This window comes from Cololabis saira, chromosome 18 (genome assembly GCF_033807715.1).
Source record: "Cololabis saira isolate AMF1-May2022 chromosome 18, fColSai1.1, whole genome shotgun sequence".
In the NCBI taxonomy this organism is placed as follows: Eukaryota; Metazoa; Chordata; class Actinopteri; order Beloniformes; family Belonidae; genus Cololabis; species Cololabis saira.
Genome location: NC_084604.1, coordinates 41,315,552 through 41,331,745, shown reverse-complemented (window position 1 = coordinate 41,331,745; position 16,194 = coordinate 41,315,552).

Genomic DNA, 16,194 nt, shown 5'->3' with positions numbered 1-16,194 from the left:
ATATTTTATTTCCCATCAAATCCAGTCGTGGTGTCGATCTGTCTCTGGTCAGTGATATAAATACTTTTTCTCTTCTGCACGTCTGTAGGCCCATCTGATGATGCAACTTCCTGTATTGTGCATGAACGTGTTCATTAAACACGTTCATTTCTGTTCGAACGTTGAACTGAACGTGACATATTTGCAGATAAAGAACTTGAACTTGTTCAGATCTGCAGATAAAGAACTGGAGTTTCAGCTTCACTGTTTAGGTCCAATTATTACGGAATAGACAAAGCTGTTGGTGTACTGTTTGCTCCCTCCATGTACTCCTCTAGTTTTTTGAATTCCTGTTTTTTGTTCTGCCTTGGTGACACCCAGCCTGTTCCCGGACCCTGCCTGTTCCCGGACCCTGCCTGTTCCTGGACTCTGCCTGTTCCTGGACCTGTTCTTGGACCCTGCCTGTTCCTGGACCCTGCCTGTTCCTGGACTCTGCCTGTTCCTGGACCTGTTCCTGGATCCTGCCTGTTCCTGGACCTGTTCATGGAGCCTGCCTGTTCCCAGACCCTGCCTGTTCCCGGATCCTGCCTGTTCCTGGATCCTGCCTGTTTCTGGATCCTGCCTTGTCTCCTGCTCTCCGTTGCCTGACCTTGTCTTCCAAACTTGACACCGATTGCTGCCTGATCCTTGTCTTGCATTCCTGCCTGCTCTTCGTCCCCGTTGAGGGTAATAAAGCAAACCAGACAAACTACCACCGTGTGCTCCGTGTGCTGCATTTGGGTCCAAAACCTCACCCTGTAACCCCCCCTTCCTCAACTAGGCAGACAGATAACTCTTTCCACACACTGTAGCAGATAATGATGGCTTTATTGTGTACAGCATATGAATTGGGTAAAACTGAAATAAAAGGAATACAACAATGAACACTTATTGGATAAACCCCATCCATCAACATATTTCTCGGTACCTTAAAGGTATAGAGCACGTGAGGCTACAAATATAAAGCTGCAATATAGCTGACAGAGCACTACAAATGGTTTTAGTTGACTGAACTACAATTGATAAACAGCATGAAGCAAAATACAAGCTCAGATTAAAAAAAATGTAACTTCAATATAATGTATCTTAAAACCGTACTAACAGACAATTCCTTCATTAACTGATTCCCCAAAGAAGGATGGAGATCAAGAGGATGTTCCTAATCTTTGTGACATTACGGAGATGGAAAAATGCTATTTTACAAACATGATTAATAAATGCATGAGATCAGGAATAAAAAGAGATGATCCCAGTTAGGAGATTTAATACATCGTTAGCATGCTAGCGGGTCAAACATCCATCAGGCTCCTCGATGCAGGAGTGACGCCGAGGAAAAGCTGCAGAGGATTTTTGAAGATCACAAAATGATGAAGACTAAACACTAGGATTGTCATAACCAGAGCTGAGCTTTCAGAGACCAAACATCCGTCTGCTGCTCTGTAGCCAGGCTAACGCTAATGTTTCCATCACACACAGCTGATTTATTGATCTGTGGATCAGAGAGAAGCAGGCAGGTCTTCATCGTTTTCATAGTTCACCACATCATCATCATTCCTGTTCACCTGTGGAAACATACAATGTTCTTGTAATTCATTTTTTCACCACCAGAGGGAGATCAAGATCATATTTACATGGTAATGGACCGTTCTTAATGGTTCCTATGAAATTGATCTACAATTATAAACTCTTTCTCAATATGTGAATGAAAACCAGAAAATCATCCATTAATAACATTTATGAAAGTTAGCAGCTATAAATGTTTATTTAACGCCTTGTTAGTCAAATAAGATCATAATCATGATTGATTATCTGGTATTTAGGTTTATTAACATATGGAGGTAGATTTGTTTCTTAATTATTCAATCAAAAAAAAGATTACTTCAATCAAAAAACGTATTTCAATCAAAGTAAAAAGTGTTGAATGCAAAAAAATATTTGAGACTCAAAAAAATGCATTTGAATACTTTCTTTCTTTGATTGAAAAAGTTTTTTTTATGGAAGTGATTTTTTTATTGAAAATATTTTTTTCTTTTTGAAGAAACAGCTTTTTAAATAGAATAATCAGCAGCAAATGTTGATAGAAATGAACAAACATGAAACATTTGATGAACCTGGATATTTCAAACATATTTATTTTTTAAAGGTAGATATATATAAAATATTAAATATTAGTGAAGATACTCACATACTGCTGCATTGGCAACTGAACATCTGGAACAAAGAATGTTAAATTCTTAGAGTTAGTGGAAAAGATTACACATTTATTATCTTAATTCTGTCATTATTATTATTAATAATATAACTTCTGATTAACTTCTTTAACTGTCAGGTGTGAGCCTAATGGACGGATATTAGTTGAAGTTTCAAAAGGACAACAGGAGGGAATTGTGAGGTTAATTAACCTTTAAACTTGTTTTTGTCCTCCTGAAGACTGCCACATGCTTTGTCAACAGATGTCAGAACAGCCACTTCCTGATCTACTCAGGTTTTGAACTGTCCTGGTTCAATCACTCTACTGTAATGTCAGGACTCAATCACACGTTATCACTTCCACTTCCCCATTGTCTACTGTTCACTGTTCACTGTCCATATATGGTCAGTTCCTGTCAAGTTTCTCAATAAAACCATCATGCAGGAGGAGGTACTTTGGGGAAGCTCAGGAGTTCTCAAAGAGAGCCTCGTCGCTCTGCACTCCTCTGCTCCCCCCTTCTGCAGAAGTGTGTTAAAACTATTCCAAGCAGTCTTTGTGTATTTCCTCGTTACAAACTTATGTAATGTTGATTTAGACCTAACACAGGGTTTGACATTTTCCTGTTTTATTTTGAAGCCCATTTCTTTGTGTTTGAGTTCTGTCTTGACCTGTTTCCATCTGTCCTGATCGTCTGCATCTGTGTCTCGTTAACCCTTGTGTATATTTGGTCTTGTCTTTCCTCTGCTCCCTGCTGGTCCGGACTGTTTCTACCTCCATGTTTCCACAGTCAGGTTTTTTGTAATTTTTTGGATTCTTGTTCCTGATGTTTTGGGTTTTGTATCCTGCTCTCCTGCATCTGGGTCCTCACTACAACCTTCCTGACATTAACTGCTTTATTCCAGTTTGATAAAATGCTGTTTGTTAATTTTGTTTCAGAGTTCAACTCAATCTAACTTCAGAAACTAAATAACAACCTGACAGGCAGGTCAAACACACCTGTTTGATTTCTGGGATTGCTCCTTTTAACTTTGATCCTGTAAATGGTAAACATAACGATGACCAGAACCACCATCAGCCCCCTGACCACCCATCCAATAATCAATCCGGTATAATCTGGAATCAAAGGATTCAACAAAATGGTCAGAAAGTCAATATCAACTCTTTAACTGATTACAAGTGTAAAGTCTGAATGATGACATCCAGTTTTTATTATCTCCATGATTTCAGGGTCTTACCTGTAAAGTCCAGCGTGTATTCAGCATCTATCTCCACTCTGTCTCCTTCAACAACCTGGCAGGTGAATCTTCTCTTGGAGTGTATCTGATGTTTCACCATCAGATCAGAAACACAGTTGTTCTGTCCTCCAGACACAAACCCATCACCTTCACCAAGCAGCACACTTCCTGTCTCATCCACCCAGATGATGCTGTTCTGCTCACAGGGACCGAAGTACCGGTCTCTCACCAGAGAACAGCGTAATGTCACGTTTCCATCCCTTCCTGGATCCACATCTGGTGGAGATGGAGAGACTGGAAGGAGACAAAACACTGTAGTTTCACTCAAAAAACATCTTTCTAACATGTCAGGAACTATTTTTCTTCTTCTTAAAATACATCATGTAACCTTGGCCATAGGGCTTGGTCACCAAGTTGCATTCTGGGACGTGGCGGCCATGTTGGCAGCCACGTGAGTGTAAACACAGAGCAGTGTAGTAGCAGTGTGGTAGCACCAAATGAACAGACGGAACGCAAAAAAAAAATTTTTAAATGCCAGAAAGCAACTGGAATTTACCAGATACCTTAAACAAGGAAGCCAGGGAGCGGAATATGGAGAAAATAATGATTATTAACGGTTTGGATCCATATGAAATCCCTACTACTACTGGAACAAACTCCCACTGTATCTCCGACAGGCAGCCTCTGTGGACATTTTTAAAGCGCAGCTGAAGACATACTTTTACACACTTGCTTTTAATTGATCTTTTAAATTATTTTAAAATACTGTCTGTATTTTGATTATTTTAATCGATCTTTTGGGTTATGTGTTGGTTATGTCCTCACTATGCTGCTTTACTGCTATTGTTTTTGCTTCCACTTTGCTGCTTTGATTTTTGTTTTATGCCCTCTATTTCTATGTTATGTTTTATGCCTTAAATTTATTTTTATGTGAAGCACCTTGCGCTGCATTTTATGTATGAAAGGTGCTATACAAATAAAGTTTATTATTATTATTATTATTACTAAAGAGAGGAACTCTGACGAGGATTTACTGCTGCAGTTCTGCACAACCCACGTCTTCGGCTACCTTGTTTAGGAGTGTTTGGCAGCTGCTTTGGTAAATGTTTGACTCGCCATGTGTTTCAATAAATTAGTATAATAGTACAACATACAGTACATGTTTTGTATCACTCTCACTTTTTCTTTTCTTTTTTTTGACTGCTATATTATGTTGAAGAGGCTCCGAGGCGTGAGCAATATTTTTGTTTTCCTTGTGGGATTATTTTTTACTCTGCACCTACAAATAGAGTTAATATTTTTTCCTCAACAAACTAGTTTTATCTGAAGATTGGGGTTAATCGCAGCGCAGAGAGCTGGCCAGCAACTGCGTTTAGCTGGAGAAGTGGGAATAAAACCCGTGTTTTGATCTGACCCCGGTCTGTGTGAGTGTTTGTTTGTGGTTTACTGTGGAAAGTTATGTTTGCTCGTCTTACAGCCGCGATCCAAGCGAACAGTCGACTCTTCGTCTCAGATACTTCGTTATCTCAGATACTTCGTTGTTTCAGATTCTTCGTTGTCTCAGATACTTCGTTATCTCAGATACTTCGTTGTTTCAGATACTCGGCCTCCGTGGTTCTGCCTCCGAGCAGGAAAGCAGTGAAAAGTTAAACTATTAGCCATCTTTTCCCCACGTCTGTTATGTGTGGAGCTGCTGCACAACACAACACAGCAACGGTTACCATGGTTACAGAACACCCCACAACACAGCAACGGGTTACCATGGTTACAGAATAACGGAAAGTAACGATTATAAGTAAGACACAACGAAGAGGGAACACGTCTGTACACAGTGGTCCGAAGAGCAGCTAAGTTAGCTTCATACATGGCGGCTCCGCCAGGTGATGACGACAAGACGACCAAGCCCTATTGTCTGATAGAAACACCAAAATCTATGATTGATTACGAAGTCGAAGTGAAGACAGAAGGAAAAAATGTTCTACAGAAAGTAATGGTGACTGTTTTTCCCTCCGTCCCGTTCAACGGCAGGATCCAAAGAGGGAAACCCTTCCTGGGACGGACAAACCCAGCAAGGGTTGGGTGTTTCTGGTTGCACTGTTTCCCACACAGTCCAAATACTCACTTGTTAAAACACTGAGATACACAACGGTGTTGTACTTGTCCCTCAGCCGGCTCTCGTAGAGACCAGCGTCTCCAGCGGTGATGTTGCTGATGATCAGGGAGCACTTCCTGTCCATCCTGCCAGCTCCAGAACCAAACTCCTCATGAGACGCTGAACTTGTGTCTCTGCTGTAAATCCACTCAACATCGGAGCAGTTGGAAGACGATAAGTCAACGTTATTCTGCAAAGCTACGTCATCTCCAGCCCTGTGGTAGAGTATGATTGTTCTCACGCCGGTTCCTGCTGCAGAGAAAAACACAACGTTTTAAACTCAACACACCAAGTAAGAGATTTTACGCAGATATTTCGGTTTGTCAACTCAGAAAAGCAACCTTGGACTTTAACAAGCCCTTATTTAATTTTCATTAACTATTCCAGTTCACCTAGTTTCCTGGTCTCCATGATTTCAGGGTCTTACCTGTAAAGTCCAGCGTGTATTCAGCATCTATCACCACTCTGTCTCCTTCAACAACCTGGCAGGTGAATCTTCTCTTGGAGCGTCTCTGATGTTTCACCATCAGATCAGAAACACAGTTGTTCTGTCCTCCAGACACAAACCCATCACCTTCCCTAAGCAGGAGACTTCCTGTCTCATCCACCCAGATGATGCTGTTCTGCTTACAGGGACTGGAACGATAGTATCTCATCAGAGAACAGCGTAATGTCACATCTCCATCCCTTCCTGGATCCACATCTGGTGGAGATGGAGAGACTGGAAGGAGACAAAACACTGTAGTTTCATCCACTTTAATATGAGAAACTCCTCATTTTACTGATCCAGTTTTACTGAGTGCTTGTCTGATGGAAACATCAAATATTTCAACGTGTAAATGAACGTCAGGTGTTTGTGGTCCAGTTCCTCTGAGAGGATCCATCATGTTGAGGACGATCCCAAACACACCAGACGTTCATGTCGCTGACAAATCCACACAAGCTTTTAACAGCGTTTCACTCAGAGTTGATGAGGAGGATTCAAACTGACAGAGAGAGATTCCCAGCAGCAGAGGAAGATTCCCAGCAGCAGCGAACGCACCACGAGATGTGGTAGTATCGCGAGAACGAGGTAGCAGAATCCAACATGGCGAGGTAATACTTTCGTTTTCAATAAATGCTTTAAAAACGATTATATTCTCAGTTTAAAATAACGAAAGGGTAGTTTATAGTTAGATTATATAATTCCGAACCCAACCTGGAGCAAAGCGAATCTTTAGACGCATCTATAGACGAGTATTTTGAGAGATTTGTCATGGTGAAGAAGTCTGGGGGCGCGTCCTCCGGGGCTTCCTCCACGCCGAAGCGTTGCCGTCCTGAGGATTCCCCTGGAGCAATTTCTCCTCCAGGAAATACCACCGAGGACATTCTGAGGTCCATTGACACCCGCTTGGCCTCCCATGACTCCCGTTTATCCCTGGTGGAAGTCCTGCACAAGGAATTCCAGTCATTAAGAGAAGCTGTGGAATACGGTAACCAGCAGGTGGAAAAATTGATGGCTGAAAACACCAATCTGAAGAAGTCGATGAAATCCATGTCAGAGGGTTTTAGCCGACTCCAAAATGAAAATAAATCTTTAAAGGAGGCCGTTTTAGACCTTCAAGCTCGTTCCATGAGGGACAACTTGGTGTTCTCGGGGATCCCGGAAAAACCTGATGAAGATCCTGAACAATCCGTCCAGGATTTCATCCGGAACCACCTGAAGCTTCCAGAAGACCTGGCGAACTCCATCACGTTTCACCGCGTCCATCGCCTAGGAGGAAGAAGACCCGAAGCCCAGAGACCCAGGCCCATTGTTGCTAAATTCGAACACTATAAAGACAAAGAGCTTGTGAGAAGAAGGGGGCCACAGCTACGCGGATTGCCGTTCTCCGTGAACGACCAGTTCCCCCGGGAGATCCTGGACCGTCGCCGAGTCCTCTTCCCGGTCCGGAGGAGGTTCATGACGGAGGGATCTCGTGCTGTCATCACCGTGGACAAGCTGTACGTGAACGGACAACTGTACCGCGACTCCAACATCACGCCCTGGCTCTTCTAAAAAAGGATGAGTACAAAATTTACTTTCTTTTCCTCTCTTTCTTTCTTACTAACTGGTGATTAGGTTAGATATAGTTACATAAACACTTGGTGATTAGATTAGATATAGTTTCATAAAATATTCTCGGCATATATTAATGTATTAATAATTCTTGCTCTGCTAGTCTCGGTAAGTTATAGGCTCACACTGGTGATTGCCTTTCTCTCTCTTTTTTTTACTTTCTCTATTTCTTTTTCTATCATGTTTAGAATTATCTCCCTCCCCCCCACCTCACTCCCTTTCCCCTTTTTTTTTCTTTTTTCCCTCTATGTCCCACTCTGCTGCACTTTCTTTCTCGGTTTGGTAAATTGGTACAAACACACATTTCACACATCTAGAATAACATGGCACACACACATACAACAGCTTTTCATGCAACATTACCACTTACATATAATGTTACTTTCAATGATTGGATTATGGATAAATTAAAGTTTGTCACCTGGAACGTAAACGGAGCCGGGAACACGGCAAAGAGATTAAAACTTCTTAACCATATACAAACTCTGCAGGCAGACATTGTCCTACTGCAAGAAACTCATTTAGTTAAAGCTTCGGTAGATGCATTGGCCACGGCACAATTTCCGCATGTTTTCTGCGCCTGTTACAACTCCAGACAAAGAGGGGTAGCAATTCTCATTAATAAAAGAGTAAATTTCACCGTAAAGGACACTCACATTGACTCAGAGGGTAGATATTTAATTTTAGTTTTGCAAATTCAAAGCTTGAATTTATGTATTTCTAATGTATATGGTCCAAATGTTGATGACTCCTCGTTTTTTCACTCTTTTTTCACCTCACTTTCTGCTCACCTAGACAACACAGTCATCATCGGAGGAGACTTCAACATGGTTCTGGACCCTGGAGTGGACAGGCTCAGTAATGCAGGCGGACACAGGAGTTGGCAGTCAGCAAGTATTGTTAAGCAATACATGAATGATCTGGGTCTTTGCGATACATGGCGCTCTCTACACCCAACCCTTAGGAACTACACTTTTTTCTCAGCCGTTCATCACTCATATTCTAGGTTAGATTATTTTTTAGTCAGTAGCTCTCTGATGAGAGATATCTCAGAATCACAAATTCACCCAATCATTATTAGCGATCACGCACCTGTTTCTTTCACTCTGGGGAAGAGGGGGAGCGTATCATCCTCCAAAGTTTGGAGATTTAATACATCATTGCTCAAAGACCCCGACTTTATTAATTTTTTTAAGAAAGAATGGGATATATTTTTACAAAATAACGACCAGCCGGAAATATCAGCGAGCGTTCTATGGGAAGCAGGAAAAGCAGTAATGCGAGGCAAAATAATTTCCTTTTCTTCAAATAAGAAAAAAAAAGACAACTTAAAAACAAAAGAATTAGAGTGTGAAATAAAGACGCTAGAGGAGGCCTTCCAGACCTCTGCAGACGAACGTATCCTTAACAGAATAAGGAAAACTAAAATAGAATTAAATAAAATAATTGACGCAAAAACGCAGTTTCTAGTACAAAGGCTTCGCCTGGAAAACTTTGCACATGCTAACAGATCGGGAAAATACTTAGCCAATCAATTAAAAATAAACAAAGAAAAAACAACCATAACATCCATTAAGGACCAGTCAGGGGGAGTTACACATGACCCCTGTTTAATAAATTCAGTCTTTAGAGACTTTTACTATAAATTATACTCGTCACAAATTGAACCATCTGATCAATCCATTAATGAGTTTCTCGGAGACATTAATCTGCCGAAGTTACATCAGGAACAGGTTATGAATTTAGACTCACCGCTCTCAATAGGAGAACTCCATGAAGCTCTTCAACATATGCCCAATAATAAAGCTCCGGGCCCAGATGGTTTCCCAGCTGAATTTTACAAGGAATTCTGGAGTATATTAGCACCAACATTTTATAAAATGATTCTAAATGCTAGGGAAAATAAAAGCTTACCCTTAAATATGAACTCTGCTAATATTAGTCTTTTATTAAAACCGGACAAGGATCCCTTGCTCCCATCGAGCTACCGCCCAATTTCATTGATAAATGTAGACCTTAAAATAATTAGCAAGGCCATTACTGAACGTCTGAAAAGAGTCACCCCTTCTATTATACATCCGGATCAAACAGGCTTCATTAAAGGTAGACATTCGTCTACTAATATTCGCAGATTATTAAATATTATAGACTATTCGAGTATCAATAAACAGGAGACTACTATTATATCCTTAGACGCGGAAAAAGCATTTGATAAGGTAAATTGGAAGTTTCTATTGGCAACTTTGCATAAATTTGGATTTGGCGAATCTTTCATTGACTGGATAAAAATATTATACAGCTCTCCCAAGGCACGTGTAAGGACAAATGATCAAATCTCTACAAGTTTTACCTTGCAAAGAGGCACTAGACAGGGTTGCCCTCTCTCTCCCTCATTATTTGCAATATTTATTGAACCTTTAGCAGCAGCTATTAGACAAAATCAAAATATTAAAGGTATACAATGTAAAATATTAGAGCACAAAATTAGTCTTTATGCGGATGACGTACTCCTCTTCCTCCAGAACTCACGATCTTCACTATCACAGACAATTGCACTTATAGAGGGATTTTCATCTCTGTCTGATTATTCTATTAATTGGTCTAAATCCACTGTTCTGTGTGTCAACTGCAATTTTAGGAATATAACCAATACTCAATTACAATCAGGGAACATTAGATATTTAGGCATAAACATCTCCCCTAGGCTGTCAGAGCTAATAAAATTAAATCATGTTCAGCTTATAAAGAAAATAGAAGATGATCTTTCCAGATGGAGCTCTCTCCCCATTTCGCTCATGGGTAGAATAGCCACCATTAAAATGATGGTTTTACCAAAAGTAAATTATTTTTTCTCAATGATACCATGCAAACCCCCTCTTTCCTGGTTTAAATCGTTGGACTCATATGTATCAAAATTTCTGTGGAAAAATAAAACTCCACGTATTAGTTTAAAGACATTGCAAAAATCCAAAGAATATGGAGGTTTAGAATTACCTAATTTTCAGTATTACTTCATAGCCAGTAAGTTACAGTATATTGTAAAATGGTCAAAAGATCATCCTTTAGATAGTCAATGGCTGGACTCAGAGCAAGTGTTTTGTAATGAACTAGAAATCTCAGAGTTACCATTTATTAGTCAAAGTATCAAACGTCATCAATGTTTCAAAAGCATTAATATTAGCACAACTTTATCAGCTTGGTGGGAATTTCTTAAAATAGCTAAAATTTCACTTTTTCCATGTTACCGTACACCCATATGGAACAACCCAGACATCGTGAAAAATGATAAAAAGATGGTTAACTTCGTTCAATGGAGAGATCAAGGAATACGGTACTTACAGCACGTAATTGTAGGAGGACAGTTTGTACCTTTCAATACACTTATTGTTCAATACGGAATTAGCAGGAATAAATTTTTAGAGTATCAACAACTTAAGGCAATAATAAATAAAACATACAAAATTAGCCAATTAGATTTACAACTTCCCGCTAAGATAATAGATTTATTGAATCTAAGCACCTTAAAGTTGTTATCAAAACTCTACAGGTTAGTGTCTAAACTGGACGATTCAGTCTCTCTCCCGATCTCTAAGTGGGAGGCGGATCTCTCTCTTAATACCGACCAGTTTTCTTGGTCACAAATATGCTTAAATACGTTTACTATGACTAAAAACCCAAACCTACAACTTATACAGTACAAAGTTCTTCATAGAATACATTATACTGGACAAAGGATGTTCCAGATGGGCTTTGTCACCTCTAATATCTGTTCACAGTGCACAGAGAACACCCCAGATAATTATATGCATGCTTTATGGTTCTGTACACCGGTACAGAGGTTCTGGAAGGAGATTTGTGAGGATTTATCCACATGGATCAACCACAGAATCCCAGTATGCCCCACGGTATGTATATTAGGTCACCTGGGAGACACTCAAATAGATCCTAATTGGACACACCGGGTTCTCACTGCCTTATGTATCGCAAAGAAAACCATTTTAGTAAATTGGAAACAAAAATCCAGTTTATGTATCAACCATTTTAGGAATCTTTTATCAGATCATATTAGTAGTGAGATAATGTCTGCCTCCACTGAACAACATTCGGCTGAATTGCACTCTCTGTGGTCCCCGTTTATTGGCTTCGTTACCTAGTGGGGGCGGGGGGGTGGTGATCTCGTGGCCCTTGGGGTTGGGGGTCGGCTTGGGGGGTCTGGGGCGCGGGCCTCTGGTGGCCCCTGGGGGGCGGTGGGGGGGGCCGCGGGGCCCTGTCCCTAGCCGGTGGGGGCCTTGGGGGCCTGTGGGGGGGGTTACCTCATGGCGGTGGGGGGGGGTGGCTGGGGAGGGCTCGGGCGGGGGGCTGTGGCTGGGGCGTCTCCGGGCCTCCCGGGGGGGGCGGGGCCGTGGACGTGGGGGTCCCACCCGGAGGGCCCGGCCCTGCCTGGGTGGGGGGTGGCTGTCTGCGCTGGGGGGGCATTGCTGCCTTGGTCCTCCGTCGCTGGGCGGGGGCCAAGTGCCCCTGCGGATGTGGGGACTCCGGGACCCTTGGGGTGTCCGCCGGGGTGGCCTCGGGGGGGGGTGGGGCCGGGTCCGGGGAGCGGGCTTCCCCTGACCGGGGGGTGCACGGGCGGGCGCGACGGCGGGGTGGCACCATTCCCAGGTATCTATGTCTTATGTTGTCAGTATGAATGGGAGGATGTTGGACCGTTTCCTCCTCCGTCTGGGGGCTCCGGCGGCGCCGGGGACGCCCTTGGAGGTACGGTGGGGCCCTTGCCCGGCTCGGGGGGCCGGCCCCCGTCTACTGGACGGCCGGTGGGGGGACACGGGTGTCTTATCAGGGCCGGCTTTGCTGGTCCTGCTTCCTGGCTTCGGCCTCCGCTCCCCCTCTTGCCCCCCCTACACGATTCATACGCACATAGGCGAAAGGCGGGGGGTCCGGGTCGTGGGGGGCACTGTCCCGCGGGGCCTGGCACTCCCCGCCTCACGGTTTTAACAGCAAAATAGACACTGCACATTCAACACTTAATAAATACATTTGACAAGGACACGTAGTTCGGGAGGGGGGGGGGGTCTGTGTCAATCGATACTTGGCCCTCCCTCCTCCCTGTTTTTATGGCATTAATCACATGCACTCAACACAAGGGGCGGGAGGGGGTCCCACATCACCCGCGTTCCCTCACCGGCCTGGGCCTGGGACGGGTGGGTCGGGTTACCCGGGCCTGGCGGGGCTCGCCGTGCAGCCTGGGGTGCCTTCTGGCGGTGCTGGATCCCCCCGGGGAGGGGGAAACGGTGCGTGATTGTATGTCTGTGTCGGTGAGAATGCGGTATGGAAGGGTCCTGCCATGGAGGATTTGAGCCTCCATTGGCAGGACATCAAAAACTTAATAATTTATCAATATTATATTATACAAAGATGGTTATTATTATTATTATTATTAGTATTATTATTAGTATTATTATTAGTATTATTATTATTATTATGTATAGTATATTATATTATTATTAGTATAGGTATCGGATAGGTGAATGGATGAATGAATGGGATGCCTGGGTCTGGGGCCCTCCGTTGTCGGGCCTGCGCGGGTGTCGCCTTGTTGGGGGGTTCCCTCTCTCCGGGCCCGTCTCCGGTCCCCCCCGCCGCCTCTACGGCGGGGCGCCCCTCTGGTCTTGGAGGGCCACTTTCGTGGGGGACGGGTGCGCCTGCCCGCGTCGGCGGCCGGGGCGGCTCTGTCTCTCCGGGCGGGCTGGCCCCCTGCCGGGTGGGGGTCGCTGGCCTGAAAGGTGAGGGCCTCCTGGCCGCGTGTCCGGCCCGGACCGGGTGGCCGGGGATTGCCTGGGTCGCGGTCCGCCGCCGCGGGATCCCTGGCTGCTTCTTTCCGCGCCGTGGGGGCCCCGCCCGCGGGCCCCCTCGGCCGCCGCCGGGTGGGGGGGGGGGCCTCGCAGGCGGTGGGTTGCCTCCCTCCTACTTCTCCCCTCTGTGGGGTTGCCGGTGGCCTGGGTTCCGGGCTCTTCCTTGTCGGCCTCTGGTCTCACGGGTGGCGGGGTTGCTCCCCCCCCTCCCCCACTATAGATACACTTCAGGTGGAGCTTTGTTTGGTTTATTACACACACACACACACACACACACACACACACACACACACACACACACACACACACACATAGTAATTTAGTCACACGCATACACACACACACACACACACACACACACACACACACACACACACACACACACACACACACACATGCATGATCATATACATACACACACACACACATAGACATACACACTGGCTTGTTCACCTGCATGCTGGCTCTCTAGTTTTTGGGTTTAGGTAGCGGTAGCGATAGCTTAGCTCAGACTGCGATCAGATCTCAAGATTTAGGTCGATTGCTGTTCGTGTTTTGGATGGCTCCGTGCCGGTTTCGTGCTTTGTGGTTTCTTTTGTTGCAGATTTCCAGTGCTTGACGTGTGTCTCCGTGTGTTCCTGCTTCCTGGATTGGCAGTGGATGTCGTCACCACCCCCCCCCCACCCCCCCCCCCCCCAAAAAAAAAAAAAAAAAAAAAAAAAAAAAAAAAAAAAAAAAAAAAAAAAAACACTGGGTTTGTATGTGTATATTTATGTATGTGTACGCATATGTGTGCGTATATATATATGTATATATTACATATAGTAATAATGCACATATATACACTTTTGGTTTCTACCGTCATGGTATCAATCAATAATATGTGTGCAGACAAGGTAAAAAAAAAAAAAAAAAAAAAAAAAAAACTGACAGTCTGGATGTTATTAAGTCAAAACACTCACCTGTTAAAACACTCAGATGCACATATGTGTAGGAGTAATCATCATATCCAATCCCACACCAGTTATCAGGAACACCGTCAGGAATGAGGCCGTACATAGAGCAGTCACTGTTCAAACGCATCCTGCCAGCTCCAGGTATCCTGGGGAAACCACCATTTCTAATCCTACGGCTGTAACCACCAGTATCTTCAGCAGTGATGTTGTTGATGATCAGAGAGCAGTTACTGCTCAAACTCATCCTGTCAGCTCCAGGCCACGTCTTATCAATATTTCCATTTTGATTGATGGGTCTTGTATATCGATCTTTGTAATGAAACCATACAACACCAGAACATTGGTCGAATGATAAACCATAGCCAGACGGTAAAACGACGTCATCTCCAGGTCTGTGATAGAGATAGATCCATTCATCACTGATTCCTGCTGCAGAGAAAAACACTCTGAAAAAAGTTTTACACTTCACACATCAACCTGACCCTAGAAACATATTTAACCTAAAAATGTATGTTTATCAACACAGAGAAGAAACTTCAACACACATAATCTCTGGTGAAACATTCAGAGTTATGTAACGTTGTATTTAAGTGGTCTAATTGTAACAGAGGTGAGTTTTATTAAAGAAAACACATTCAGTGAAACAGCAACATTCAACGGTACACGACAACTTCAGAGTGGTTTTTACAGTCTTTTTAAATCATATTAAACCCTAAAACATGAGTCAGAGTTGATCTTTACCTTCAAAGTGAAGCAGTAAAGTGATGAAGAGCTGCAGTCGTGGCGTCATTCTGTCTCTGCTGGATGAAATGATGCTTCTCTCTGCTGCAGGTCTGTACGTGATGGTGGAACTTCCTGTTTCTGCGCAACTTAATCACTAAATCCATCTTCAGAGTAAAACCTCCAACCCCCAATGTGTCTTTGTTTCCTGAAATATATTCAGAAAAAAACTTATATTATTAACTATATGACAACAAGTCAAAGTTACAGGAAACAACCCTGAATTGTTTAAAAGTGAACATGCAAAGGTGTTTCTGTTGAACATTTACTTTTGTTACATTTCAGTTGACCCTTGAGGTGGATTTGATTTAAAAGAGTGAGAGATTTGGTTTCCAATAAAATAATACTTTTAAAAAAGAGCAAAACTTTCTTGGTTGTGATTTATTTTCTCAGAAACAGGAACTTCTGCTTGTTTGAACGTGACACCTGCTGAACCCCTTTGAGACGTTATGGAGGAACAATCAGCTCATCTTTAACATAAAAACACCCAGAAGATGGAATAAAGTCAACATGTTTCCATCCTGGACTAATACGGAGATAAAGTTGCAACATCAGACCATCTTTTAAAAATAACCACGTGTTCAGGTGGTTTTCTCTACTGCAGGTCTGTCATGCTGTTATTTCCTTTATGTGCGTGACTAAAGACTAGAACTGTCTTCGGAAAAACACCAACGGAAATGAAATGTTGGCAAAAGAAGCATTTAAAAAGATCCTTGTTTTTAAGTTTAATTGTATTAAACTGAACATTCAGTACCAGTGCAAAACCAGTGAAATACCAGTTTCATACCAGTTTAGTAACAGTTCAGTACAAATCCAATACCAGATCAGTGCAAGTGCAGTAGTTGTGTAATACTAGTGAAATACCAGTTTAGTAACAGTTTAGTACCATTTCAGTATCAGGTCGGTACCAGAGCA